The sequence below is a fragment of the Rhincodon typus genome, chromosome 35 (assembly GCF_021869965.1).
Source record: "Rhincodon typus isolate 14 chromosome 35, sRhiTyp1.1, whole genome shotgun sequence".
NCBI classification, from domain to species: domain Eukaryota; kingdom Metazoa; phylum Chordata; class Chondrichthyes; order Orectolobiformes; family Rhincodontidae; genus Rhincodon; species Rhincodon typus.
Window position 1 is genome coordinate 20,463,084 of NC_063366.1, and position 12,253 is coordinate 20,475,336.

Below are 12,253 nucleotides of genomic sequence, written 5' to 3' on the forward strand. Positions count from 1 at the left end.
CTTGAGAAGTGGGTGTCATGAGCAATGCCAGAACTTGTTCTCATGAGAAGGTAGTGATGAGCTGTAGCTTTAAGTCACTGTGCTCTTTGGGGTTTAGGGGCACCCACTGTGCTGTTGGGCAGTGAGTTCCAGGTTTTTGACTGGCAACGGTGAGGAGCAGTGCTATACTCCCGTGTTTGGAGGTGGGTGACTTGGAGGGGAACTTGCAGGTGGTGGTGTTTCCATGTACCTATTGCCCACGCCCTTCCAGGAGGTTGAGGTAGGCGCTGTTGAAAGAGGCTTCCCAAGTGACTGCAGTTATATATGGTATACAATGCTGCTTCTTGAAGTTCGAACACCCGGGTACTTGAGCAAGTGCAGTCACTACAATTGAAATATTCCATGGATTGTGTCTTCCAGAATATGATGACCCTGCAGCTACAGAGGATTCGGGGATGGGAACTGAATGGCTACAAGCAGTCAGTTGCAAGAATTTTCCAGGAAGGAATGTGGCTCTTTCAAACAAGCGGAGTACCAGGGAGGGTTGCAACATTTAGGGGAGAGCAATCTAAAGTACATCCGCAATACACAGTCAAACTACTGTGCCATGGAGCCCAGTAAAGTGGCAAAAGTGCATTCTCGGGTCAAGAGTGCCACATGGTATCTTGCCTCCCTGATCCAGGGTAAACAGCATCACTGAAAGGGTGCAGGATGTTCTGCCAGAGGAAAGGGGACCAACCAGAAATAGTCTTCCTCTTTAGCATATGCATGGAAATGTTTGAGATCTGGCAGGCAGGGTTACCGGAGTTTCAATGAAGCAGAATCTCAAAGTACTACTCAGTGTCAGTACCCCACAGTCACACTGAATACCGGAAGGTTGATGTATAGTTGATGAAATGGTGCAAGAGGTAAGATTTTGAATCCTGAGATATGGGCACCATTTCAGTGCTCAAGGTGAAGAACATAAGAACTAGGAGCAGGAGTAGGCCGTCTGGCCCTTCGAGCCTGCTCCGCCATTCAATAAGATCATGGCTGATCCTTTCGTGGACTCAGATCCACTTACCCGCATTCTCACCGTATCCCTTAATTCCTTTATTGTTCAAAAAAAATCTACCTTTTTTTTAAAAATGTTTACTGAAGTAGTGTCAACTACTTCACTGGGCGAGGAATTCCATAGATTAACAACCCTCTGGGTGAAGAAATTCCTTCTCAATTCAGTCCTAAATCTGCTCCCTCTAATCTTGAGGCTATGCTCTCTTGTCCTAGCTTCACCTGCCAGTGGAAACATCCTCTCTACTTCTATCTTATCTATTCCCTTCATAATTTTATATGTTTCTATAAGATCCCCCCTCAATCTTCCGAATTCCAATGAATATAATCCCAATCTACTCAGTCTCTCTTCATAAGCCAACCCCCTCAACTCCGGAATCAACCTAGTGAACCTCCTTTGCACCCCCTCCAGTGCCAGTACATCCTTTCTCAAGTAAGGAGACCAAAACTGCGCACAGTACTCCAGGTGTGGCCTCACCAGCACCTTGTACAGCTGCAACATAACCTCTCTGCTTTTAATTTCAATCCCTTTAGCAATGAAGGACAAAATTCCATTTGCCTTCCTAATTACTTGTTGTACCTGCAGACCTACCTTCTGTGATTCATGCACAAGGACACCCAGGTCCCTCTGCATAGCAGCATGCTGCAACTTTTTACCATTCAAGTAATAATCCTTTTTACTATTACTCCTACCAAAATGTATGACTTCACATTTATTTACATTGTATTCCATCTGCCAGACCTTTGCCCACTCACTCAATGTATCTATGTTCTGCAAAGTTTCACAGTCCTCTGCACACTTTGCTCTGCCACTCATCTTAGTGTCATCTGCAAACTTTGACACCCTACACGTGGTCCCCAACTCCAAATCAGCTACATAAATTGTAAATAATTGCGGTCCCAACACCGTTCCCTGAGGGACACAACTAGTCACTGACTGCCAGCTAGAATAGCACTCATTTATCCCCACTCTTTGCTTCCTGTTAGTCAACCAATCCTCTATCCATGCTAATACTTTGCCCTTAATGCCATGCATCCTTATCTTAGGCATTAGCCTGTTGTGTGGCACCTTGTTGAAGGCCTTTTGGAAATCTAGGTACACCACATCCACTGGGTCCCCATTGTCCACCTTGCTCATAATGTCTTCATAGAATTCCAAAAGATTTGTCAAGCATGACCTGCCCTTCATGAACCCATGCTGCGTCTGCCCAACGGGACAATTTCTATCAAGATGCCTTGCTATTTCTTCCTTGATAATAGACTCAAGCATCTTCCCCACTACAGAGGTTAAGCTAACCGGTCTATAGTTCCCCATCTTTTGTCTACTTCCCTTTTTAAACAGTGGCGTCACATTTGCTGTTTTCCAATCTGCTGGGACTGCCCCAGAGTCCAGCGAATTTTGGAAAATTACTGCCAGTGCACCTGCTATTTCTCCCGCCATCTCTTTTAGTACGCTGGGATGCATTCCATCAGGGCCAGGAGACTTATCAATCCTTAGTTCCATTAGCTTGCCCACCTCTTCCGTAATAATGATTGTTTCCAGGTCCTCACCTACCTTCGTGAGGGAGAACTGAAAGCCATGTTCTTGCTGGAATGTTAGTTTATGCTGCAAGGGAGGGGGGAAAATGGGCAATAAGAGAAGAAACAAGGTACACACAGTTAAAAAAAAAGATCAGACGGGGGGAAATGCAAAGCAGATTAACATATGTTTAAGTTTGTGTGTGTATGTGTGTGTGTGTGTGTGTGTGAGAGAGAGAAAGAGAGAGAGAGAAAATGCATTGAGGCAAGAAAACTGCAGGTATAAGTCATTGTACAGGATTGCAGCAGCAATAATGGAGACCTTGAAGTAGAGCAGGGATGGGAGCCTCAACTTCCGAGTACATAATATTGAAGGGAAGGAGGAGTTTGTGGTACTGTTATTTAAAGATTTTGTAATGGAAAGGGAGATGATGTGGGATTGAAGGTAAATACTGGGTGTAATCCATAGACAGCAGAATAGTGTGAAGGAGGTTGAGGAGTAAGTCTACAGAATTTTATTTCATTCACTCATGGGATGTGGGCATTGCTGGGCTGGTCCAGCATTGATTGCCCATTCCTAGTTAACCTTGGTAATGAGCTGTTCTGAATCACTGCAATCCAATAATGTGGATCTATCCACAATGCCATTAGGGAGAGAATTCCTGGATTTTGATCCAGCGAAATTGTAGGAACGGCAATATATTTCAAAGTCAGGATGGTAAGAGACTTGGAATGGAATGGAATTTGCGGGTGGTGGTGGTCCCATGGATTTCTGCAGAACAACTTGTAAATGGTACACTGCTGCTACTGAGTATCGGTGGTAGAGGCAGTGGATGTCTGTGGTACAAACACACAATGCTAGAGAAACTCAGTACGTTTGTCAGCTTCTGTGGAGACAGAAACAGGTCCAGTATGACTGTTCCTCAGAGTTCCTTTTCAAAATGTTTGTGAATGCAGTTCCGATCAATTGGACTGCTTTGTCCTGGATGGTGTCAGCTTCTTGAGTGTTGTTGGGCCTGCACTTATTCAGGCAAGTGTGGAGTATTCCACACACTCCTGACTTGTGTCTTGTAGAAGGTAGACGGGCTTTGAGGAGTCAGGACCTGAGTTACTTGCTGCAAGATTCCTCACCTCTGACGTGCTCTTATAGCCACTGAATTTGTGGCTCTTACAGCTCAATGTCTGATCAATGCTACCCCCATGGTATTAAGCATAAAGAGTTTGATGGTTAGATTCTCTCCTTTTGGAGATGGTCATTGAAGGTTTGACAATGCAGGCAAAGTGTTATACTGAAGTTTGAAGCACTTTTCTTGTAAACTCTGCTTTACCTGTTTGTTTTAGTTATTAAATTGTTAATGAGTGCATACATACAACCATTACATCTGTTTGGGATAAGATTTTATCTTTTGAAAATGGGAGAATTTTATTAATGTTTCACAGTATGTCAGTACTCCTTTAAGAGATGCTCATGATTTTGTCACTCTACCATAACATGGGGGTACAAGGATCTCCTATTACATCTCACCATGGAATAACTAGGATTTAATGGATGATTTCAAGCTTATCATAGAATCCCTACAGTGTGGAAGCAGGCCATTCAGCCCATTGAGTCCACACCAACCCTCCAAAGAGCATCCCTCCCAGACCCACCCCTTACATTTTCCATGGCTAATCCACCTAACTTACATATCCCGAGACATATAGGCAATTTAGCATAGCCAATCCACCTTTAGACCATGGGAGGAAACCAGAGCATCCGGAGGAAATGCACACAGACACGGGGAGACTGTGCACACTCCACACAGACAGTCGCCTGAGGGTGGAATCAAACCTGGGTCCTTGGCACTGTGAGGCAGCAGTGCTAACCACTGAGCCACCCATTTTGCTTATTGCTGTTCCGTTGCCACCTCTGCACAATCTGTGTCTAGTTTCTTATGAGAGATAACAAATGTTGCCACATCGGGTAAAATACTCTGCTGGAGGCAAAAATCACATCAGTGACATCCTCACAAAATGCCAATAAGTTTGCCAAATATGATTTTCTTTTCATAAATCCACATTGACTGCACAGTTTTGGCATTCATTTATAAATGTCAATACACATTAAAATTAGGTTCTAACATTTTCCTACTCTCCATGTCAAACTAACGAGTCTCTAGTTCTTCATTCACTCTCTTCTTAAATTGTGCAGTTAAATTTGCTTCCTTCCAGTTACCAAGAACCTTTCCAGAATCTATAGAATTCTGAAAGATAACTACCAACATACCCCACTATCTCTCTCTTCCCTCTTCCTTCAACATCCTAAGAAAAAGGTCATCTTGTTGAGAAGATTTATCAGCCTTCAATCCAGCCAACATTTAAAGTCATAGATTCCCTACAGTGTGGAAAAAGGCCATTTGGACCATTGAGTCTGCACCAACCCTTTTTAGAGCATCCGAACCAGTCCCCGCCCCCATCTGCGTAACCCCACATTTCCCAGGGCTAATCCACCTAGACTGCACATTATTGAACACTATGGATAATTTAGCAGGGTCAATCCACCTAACTTGCATATCTCTGGAGCATGGGAGGAAACCAGAGTATCTGGCAGAAACCCATGCAGAGAATGTGCATGCTCCATGCAGTCAGTCACCAAAGGCTGGAATTGAACCCAGTGTGGGTCCCTGGCAGTGTGAGGCAGCAGTACTAACCACTGAGCCAACATGCTGCCCAAGTCCAACCTCTTTAATATTAAATTTCTTTTTGCTTCTCAGTTACGCACATTCTTGGTCACTTAATATTTCAAGGAGATTTTCCATATTTTTATGTGAAGTAAGATGCAAGCTAATTATTTTCAGAATAAAAGTTATATCAGTGTCAATGTTAAATCTGTTTTTCTCTCTTTCCACAGATGTTCCTGGACTTGTTCAGCTTCTCCAGCCTTTTATACTTTTACTTCACTTTTCCAGCATTCGCATATTTTGCTTTAAAGTGTTTGGTTTCTCTGCCAGTTTCTTGTTCTCCGCTGCACAGATATCCTGTCTCACAACTCTTCGGGGCCCACATTTGTCCTTGCTAATCTTTTCCCTTTGACATATCGAGCGAAGTTTTTACACTTCATGTTGACATTCCTCACTAGGTTGCATTCGTATTCTCTTTTCAATTTCATTGTTAGTTTATTGGCCCTCCTTTGCTAGGTCCTAAACTGTTTCCAAATATCAGATTTATCACTATTTCTGACCACTTTTGTAAGGGCTGTTGTGGTGCAGTATCCTTTCTCTGACCCAGGAGACTGGGGTTCAAGTTTCACTTGCCTCAGGGGTGTGTTAAACAGGTTAATTTGGAAAATATCGATAAGCAGCTGTTATCTCTTGTGGTTGATTCACCTATCCCTTTGGGTGTTTGTGCCTTAGAAAATGTATATCTGTTGTAGGTCTTGCAATATTTTTTTTAAAAATTACTAGCCATTGCTGACTAGAATCAAATCTTTGTGTCTTTTCCCTAATCTGCTACACCCAACTTGTCCCCTGTGACCTCATATTTTATATTGCTCAGTTTTACAACCTAGTTTCAATATGAGCTATCTCACATTCAAACCTCTTGTAAAATTTTATGGTTACTCTTATCTTCATCTTTCATTTTCAGCAAGGTTATCAAGTAACCCTTTCTCATTATACAACATTAAATCTAAAATAACCCAATTTCTCGTTGGCCCCTCAAACACTGTTTCAGAAACCCATCTTGTACAAAGTTCAAACTGGGTTAACCCAGTTTGTACTCAAATTGAGGTCACCCATTGTTATACGTATTACATATCTCTAATTTCCTGATTTATAAGGTGCCCAATATTAGTAGTACAATTTCCTTCCTCTTGCTGTTTCTTAGCTCCAACCAAACTGATTCTACATCTTGACCTTTGATCTCAGATTGTCTCTTTCTTAAGTACTGAAGTCATTCTTTCATAGGAGGCTCTACCCCATTTTACCATTTTGTCTGTTCCTCCTAAATGTAGAATATCTTTGAGACTAGAAACTGAATATCAAATCACCTTATAGCCATGCCTCAACTTGTACATTCAAATCATCGTCCTATTTGCAAAAGACATCAGCATTCAGATTCAGAACCATTATCCAGCCTTTTTAATATTATTCTTCATTTTGACCCTACTTGATGTTTGCTGTTGCTTCATCTTCAGTTTCTTGCTAACTGCTATTCTACTTCCTTTGACCAGTTTTACTTCCATCCAATCTGAGCTCCCTTTTGAGTTTCCTTTCCCTTGTCAATCTAGATTAAACCCTTCCCAACAGCACTCTCTGTGAAGATGATAGTCCTGCCAAGATGTAACTTGTCCATCTTGTATAGGCCTCAACTGCCTCAGAATAGGCCACAGTGCCTCAGAAATCTGATACTCTCCCTCCTACATCATCCTTTGGTGCAGTGGAAGGAGCAGTATTTGTGAGAAACTTGTAAACTGTTCTAATAAACACTTATTGCAGTTAAGATTTGGTCAACCATCAGTACAATGACTCGGTGTTACTTTTCTATGCTAACATGTGCGTGGAACTTTGGGATGGAGGGAGATGGGTTAATGCTTTGGTGGTACAACATCTTAAACCCCCTCCTAATTCTTTCAAATCTGCTTACATGAGTTCATCCCCTGTCCTTACTAAGAAATTGAGCATATCCTGTGGCTGTTCACTCTCTCCTTGAGGAATGTCCTTCAACTATTCAGTAACCTCCTTGACCCTGGCACCACAGGGGCAACATACCATTGTGGACTCACACTTACTAATTGTTCCCCTAAGTAAAGAATTCCCTATTAGTTCTGCTTTTCCACACTTCTTTCCCCACAGTGGAGAAGGTGCAGCTGCACCACCTGTGGTGTTACTGAGTTGGTTCTGATTACGTTCTTCTGAGGAATTATCGCCCACACTACCCACAGCGAAAAACTGATTTGTGAGCAACATAGTAGCTGGAGTCTCTTGCGTTACTTGACCAGTTCTCTTGAAATGCCCAGCAGCCACTCATTCCCAAGCTGCCTGCATGCCATTATTTTGTTGTGTAACCACTTCCCTAAATATGTTACCTATGTCATCCTCTACATTGTAGATGCACAACAATGACTTCAGCCACCACTCGATGTCTGAAACCCAGATGTGGAGTCCATGAAACTTCCTGCATTCTGCAGATATGTTCATCTAAGACACGTGATGGGTCCATGGCTAATCCCATACCACAGTCTATACATTCCACTTGACTGAGCTGCCTTGCCAAATCTTAACTGCAATAAGTGTTTATTACAGTAGAACAGTTTACAAGTTTCTCATAAATACTGCTCCTTCCATTGCACCAAAGGAAGAGCTAAATACTGGATGGCGAAGAAAATAGGTTTTAAAAAGAGAGAAAAGAATCCCACTGTCCCACCCCCATTCCCATCCAACACACACTGCTTAAAATTTCCACTCCATTTGCAAAATGCATGACGACCCCTGTGTTTACAGATATTTCTAAGCAATCTGTTGAGGCATCTTATGGCACACATCCAGGGCAGGTGGGACTTGAACCTGGGTCTCCTATCTCAGAGGTAGGGGTACCACCACTGTATCATACTCTTTTGAGCTAGACTGTAGTGACCAGACTCTCTACTTTTTCTAATCAGCTATTCTGCAATACAGCTTGTTTACCATGCTTTGGGCTAAGATTATCTTACTTTAGTTCTTAGCCTGTAAAATGCAAGATACAGGCTACACATTTAAAAAGCTACTGATACTTAATGTGCCAGTGAGCAAACTTACTTTTCTCAAGATCTCTACTTCACTTTGGAGTTGGAATAATTGAATCTAGAGGAAACAAAGGATGAATGAGGTTTCAGCAATAGATGAGCTAGGACAGGTCTGAATCTGGGCACTGTTACAGAGGTGGAAATTGATGGTCTTAGCGATGGCTCAAATGTGTGCCCAGAAACTCGGGGAGGTGAAAATGTGGCACTGAGGTTGTCAACAGACTTGGCAAGGTGGGAAATGGAATTGGTAGCTAGGGAACACAATCTGTGAGAGTTGAAAACAATGGTTTAAGTCTTTATCAAAGTTAAATGGGAGAAAATTTCTGCTCATCTAATACTGGAGAGCTGGATGAGCAGATAAGTCAGCAGCAGTGGCTTGCTTGAAAGAGGAGTTGGTGAGGTTGACCGTACATGTGAAAACCAACAATGTTAGAATTAGGTTTATTGTCAGGTATATTACTCAAGTTACAAAAGAACAGGAGTACAGTGAAACGTGTACAATGTCACGAACACAGCATCATCTTAGGTACAAATCTTAGATATAAAAATAGATAAAAAAAGAAAATAAGTTAGGTTACATTACCGATATACATAGTATAAGTCAGGAAAATAAGAAATAAAGCTAAAAAGATGGACATTACAGTCTTTCTACAAGGGCTTCCATGTGGTCTGACCAGGCTCTACTGGTTTGCAAACAGTAGCCAACTTCACTCTGGACCACTGGCCACCGTCCCTGCTCTGCTCCGGCTCACTGGCCTCTGCTCCCACTCTGCTCCATTGGCAGAAGAGGAAAAAAGACAGGAGAGAAGAAAAACACAAGAGGGAAGAAAAAAAAGCAATGGACAGAGCGGCCAAGCTCTGGCTAGTGTGTCCTACCCAGTTGCCATCTTGGAGAATGTGTCGGATGAGGGAGCTGTGTGGCAATATGGGGATGAGAAACATGCAGACACAAGACTCGATCCATCAGGGACTCGAGAGCTAATCTCAGGGAGTGGGAAGAGCAGACACTGAAAGTGATATTTTGGTTACGATTAGAAGAGACTGGAAGAAGTCTGTCGTTAGTCCTGTGTGGGCATAGGACAGAGGAGGATGCTGTGGTCAACTATCTCAAAAGCTTTGTGGGGGTGTGGGGAACATCTGTCACAGTAACATGGCATTGGAAGTCCGACTCTGAGTGAGATCCCCCTGTACTGTTATAAACAGAAGAATGGGGTCCGTTCGGGTGGCACAATGGTTAGCACTGTTGCCTCACAACACAAGGTCCTGGGTTTGATTCCACCCTTGGGCGACTGTCTGTGTGGAGTTTGCATGTTCTCCCCATGTCTGTGTGGGCTTCCACTGGGTGCTCCGGTTTCCTCCCATAGTCCGAAGATATGCAGACTAGGTGGATTGGCTAGTGTTCAGGGATGTGTTAGCCATGGGAAATGCAGGATCACGGGGAAAAGGTAGAGGGATAGGTCTGGGTGGGATGCTGTTTGGAGGGTTGATCTGGACTTGTTGGGCTAAAGGGCCTGTTTCCACACTGTAGGGATTCTATCATGACTAGATCACATTTGCAAAGAGGCTCGGTGGAAGATGCTCTGCCTGAAACTTATTGGTCTTCTGGAACAAGGATTTGACCTCGACTGAGTGTTGCAGACTGGCACATTCCAATGTCCAGGAGTATGTGCTGAGGGACTTACTAAAGCTTGGGGCAACTGCCACCAAGGTGCAGTGGGGAAAGACTACTGTCTAAGGTCTTCCTGCTGAAGGTAAATGGGGGTCTGTTCAGTTATTGGACCCTGTCAGTGCCTCAAATGGATGTAAATATAGTCTGGTTCAAGTAAGAGATGCCTTGGGTTTGTTTGGATAAAGTCAAACTCTTATTTGTTTTCTTGATATGCTAAGAACTGAACTGTGTTTGTGACATATAGTCAGAACTGCAGATGCCAGAGAATCTGAGATAACAAGGTGTAGAGCTGAATGAACACAGCAGGCCAAGCGGCATCAGAGGAACAGGAAAGCTGACGTGAGATAGTAGGAACTGCAGATGCTGGAGAATCCGAGACAACAAGGTGCAGAGCTGGATGAACACAGCAGGCCAAGCAGCATCATAGGAGCAGAAAGGCTGACGTTTCGGGCCTAGACCCTTCATCAGAAAAGGGGGAGGGGAAGGGGGTTTTGAAATAAATAGGGAGAGAGTGGGAGGCGGATAGAAGATGGATACAGGAGAGGATAGGTGGAGAGGAAACAAACAGGTCGAAGAGGCGGCGATGGGGCCAGTAAAGGTGAGTTTAGGTGGGGAGGTAGGGAGGGGATAGGTCAGTCCAGGGAGGACGGACAGGTCAAGGGGGCGGGATGAGGTTAGTCGGTAGGAGATGGGGGTGCGGCTTGAGGTGGGAGGAGGGAATAGGTGGGAGGAAGAACAGGTTAGGGAGGCAGGGACGAGCTGGACTGGTTTTGGGATGCGGTAGGGGGAGGGGAGATTTTGAAACTTGTGAAATCCACATTGATACCATTGGGCTGCAGGGTTCCCAAGCGGAATATGAGTTGCTGTTCCTGCAACCTTCGGGTGGCATCGTTGTGGCACTGCAGGAGGCCCAGGATGGACATGTCGTCTGAGGAATGGGAGGGGGAGTTGAAATGGTTCGCGACTGGGAGGTGCAGTTGTTTATTGCGAACCGAGCGTAGGTGTTCTGCAAAGCGGTCACCGAGCCTCCGCTTGGTTTCCCCGATGTAGAAGATTCCACATCGGGTACAGCGGATGCAGTATACCACATTAGCAGATGTGCAGGTGAACATCTGCTTGATGTGGAAAGTCTTCTTGGGGCCTGGGATGGGGGTGAGGGAGGAGGTATGGGGGCAGGTGTAGCACTTCCTGCGGTTGCAGGGAAAAGTGCCGGGTGTGGTGGAGCTGGAGGGGAGTGTGGAGCGGACAAGGGAGTCACGGAGAGAGTGGTCCCTCCGGAAAGCAGATAAGGGTGGGGAGGGAAAGATGTCTTTGGTGGTGGGGTCGGATTGCAGATGGCGGAAGTGTCGGAGGATGATGCGTTGGATCCGGAGGTTGGTGGGGTCGTATGTGAGGACGAGGGGGATTCTTTTTTGGTTCTTATTGCGTGGACGGGGTGTGAGGGATGAGTTGCGGGAGATGTGGGAGACACGGTTGAGGGCGTTCTCGACCACTGAGGGGGGGAAGTTACGGTCCTTGAAAAACGAGGACAACTGAGATGTACGGGAGTGGAATGCCTCATCCTGGGAGCAGATGCGGCAGAGGCGAAGGAATTGGGAATAGGGGATGGCATTTTTGCAGGAAGGTGGGTGGGAGGAGGAGTATTCTAGGTAGCTGTGGGTATCCGTGGGCTTGAAGTGAATATCGGTTTCTAGATGGTTGACCGATATGGAGACAGAGAGGTCCAGGAAGGGGAGAGAGGTATTAGAGATGGTCCAGGTAAACTTAAGGTTGGGGTGGAAGATGTTAGTGAAGTGGATGAACTGTTCAAGCTCCTCGTGGGAGAACGAGGCGGCGCCGATACAGTCATCAATGTAACGGAGGAAGAGGTGGGGTTTAGGGCCGGTGCAGGTACGGAAGAGGGATTGTTCCACGTAACCTACAAAGAGGCAGGCGTAGCTTGGGCCCATGCGGGTACCCATGGCCACCCCCTTTGTCTGTAGAAAGTGGGAGGAATTGAAAGAGAAGTTGTTGAGGGTGAGGACGAGTTCGGCTAAGCGGATGAGGGTGTCAGTGGAGGGGGACTGGTCGGGCCTGCAGGACAGGAAGAAGCGGAGGGCCTTTAGGCCATCTGCATGGGGAATGCAGGTGTAGAGGGACTGGACGTCCATGGTAAAGATGAGGTGTTGGGGACCGGGGAATTGGAAGTTCTGGAGGAGGTGGAGGGCGTGGGGTGGTGTCATGGACATCGGTAGGGAGTTCCTGGACCAAGGGGGAGAAAATGGAGTCCAGATAGT